Below are 2,500 nucleotides of genomic sequence, written 5' to 3' on the forward strand. Positions count from 1 at the left end.
AGCGAACCCTTGCTGCCGCCGCCGAGCACGAGTGTTGATCTGAGCCGGGTAGACAGTGCCGACCGACTCGAGCCACACGAAGAGCGACCCTTAGCCGCCGCCGCCGAGCCCGAGTGCCACTGGTTACCGGGTAGACCCTGCTGACCGACTCGAGTCGCACGGGCAGCGACCCCAAGCCGCCGCCGCTGAGCCCGAAAGCCGCTCGTAACCGGGTAGACCCCTGCGGACCTAGTCGAGTTGCACGGGCAGCAACGCCTAGCCGCCACCGCCCTGCCCGAGTGCCACTGGTAACCAGGCAGACCCTGCCGACCGACTTGAGTCGCACTGGCAGCGACCCCTAGCCGCCGCTGCCGAGCCCGAGTGCCACTCGTAACCGAGTAGACCCTTCCGACCGACTCGAGCCACAGGTGCAGCAACGCCTAGCCGCCGACGCTGAGCTGGAAAGCCGCTAATTACGAGGTAGACCCTGCCGACCGACTCGAGCCGCACGTGCAGTGACCTATTGCCGCCGCTGCCAAGCCCGAGTGCCGCTCGTAACCGGGAAGACCCTGCCGACCGACTCGAGCCGCACTGACAGCGACCCCTAGCCGCCGCCGCCGAGCCCGAGTGCCGCTGTTAACCGGGTAGACCTTGCCGACCGGCTCGAGACGGATGGGCAGCGACCCTCGGGCGCTGCCGCGGAACGTGCGAGCCGAACGCAGTGCACCGAGACCGTGCGTACTACGCTCCGATCGGCTCGGTCATTCCGCGGCGGAGGACAGTTGGTTGCATTCGCGCAGGCTCGGGTGCGCCGGCACGGTCCAACCTATCTCGGCGGGCTCCGCTCCACTCGATCGTTCCCCGGCAGAAGCCGGTTGTCGCTTCTGTGGCGGCTCGCGTGCGCCGGCACGGTTTCCCCGGCCCCGGCGGGCTCCGGTCCGCTCCGTGCTTCCGCGGCGGCAGACGGGCGTCTCAGCCGCGCCGGCTCGCGTGCGGCGGCACGGTGCAACCTATCTCGGCGGGCTCCACTCCACTCGATCGTTCCGCGGCATAAGCCAGGTGTCGCTTCCGTGGCGTCTCGGGTGCGCCGGCACGGTCTACCCGGCTCCGAGCGGCACTCGGGCTCGGCGGCGGCGGCTAGGGGTCGCTGCCCGTGCGGCTCGACCAGGTCGGCACGGTCTTCCCGGGTCCGAGCGGCACTCGGGCTCGGCGGCGCAGGCCAGGGGGCGCTGCCCGTGCGGCTCGACCAGGTCGGCACGGTCTACCCGGGTCCGAGCGGCACTCGGGCTCGGCGGCGGCGGCTAGGGGTCGCTGCCCGTGCGGCTCGAGTCGGTCGCCACGGTCTACCCGGGTCCGAGCGGCACTCGGGCTCGGCGGCGGCGGCTAGGGGTCGCTGCCCGTGCCGCTCGAGTCGGTCGCCACGGTCTACCCGGCTCCGAGCGGCACTCGGGCTCGGCGGCGGCGGCTAGGGGTCGCTGCCCGTGCGGCTCGAGTCGGTCGCCACGGTCTACCCGGCTCCGAGCGGCACGGGCTCGGCGGCGGCGGCTAGGGGTCGCTGCCCGTGCGGCTCGAGTCGGTCGCCACGGTCTACCCGGCTCCGAGCGGCACGGGCTCGGCGGCGGCGGCGGCTAGGGGTCGCTGCCCCTGCGGCTCGAGTCGGTCGGCAGGGTCTACCCGGGTCCGAGCGGCACTCGGGCTCGGCGGCGGCGGCTAGGGGTCGCTGCCCGTGCGGCTCGAGTCGGTCGCCACGGTCTACCCGGGTCCGAGCGGCACTCGGGCTCGGCGGCGGCGGCTAGGGGTCGCTGCCCGTGCGGCTCGAGTCGGTCGCCACGGTCTACCCGGGTCCGAGCGGCACTCGGGCTCGGCGGCGGCGGCTAGGGGTCGCTGCCCCTGCGGCTCTATTGTAATCGCTAGGTCTACCCGCTTTTGGCGGGCCTTCGCCGCTCGTCCTGTTGGGCTGCGCTATTGCTCTGGAGCTTCCAAAGGGGTCGCTGTAATTCTTTACCTCCAGTTACGTCGAGGTAAAGTTCTGTTTCTGTCGGCGCCCCCGCCGGTAGTTTCTGGCGGTTGTTTTTGCAGCACTTTTTTCGGGTGCCTTAGGTTTTCGTCGGCAGGAGCGGGTGCGTACTCGTCTCCGGTAGGCGGCAACGAGCGGGCGCAGGCGAGCGCGGTTGACCGGCCGAGTGTCGAGGTTGTCGGCGGCGACTTTTTCGTACGCCTCTCGGGTCGATGGGTCCGGTGGCCTCGTCGGGGTCTTCGCTGCCCGTGTCGCAGCTCGGCACCGGACTGAGGTTGGCAAAAAAGTCAAATTTCGGGACGAAAGGCGAGAGCGAGAGAGAGAAAAGGATGGGGAGCGGTCGGTTCCCCGCGCAGGGGAGGGAAGATCCCCGAGAAAAGAAGGCGAGAGAGAAAAGGGCACGGGCCGGTCTGCCGGCAGTCGTACGCAGGAGGGCCGGGGGAGTCCCCGGTGGGGTCCCGCCAGGAGCGAAGGAGTCGGGGGAACCGGAGGTGGCCGTTGGTG

Source organism: Excalfactoria chinensis, unplaced genomic scaffold (assembly GCF_039878825.1).
Source record: "Excalfactoria chinensis isolate bCotChi1 unplaced genomic scaffold, bCotChi1.hap2 Scaffold_397, whole genome shotgun sequence".
Classification (NCBI taxonomy): domain Eukaryota; kingdom Metazoa; phylum Chordata; class Aves; order Galliformes; family Phasianidae; genus Excalfactoria; species Excalfactoria chinensis.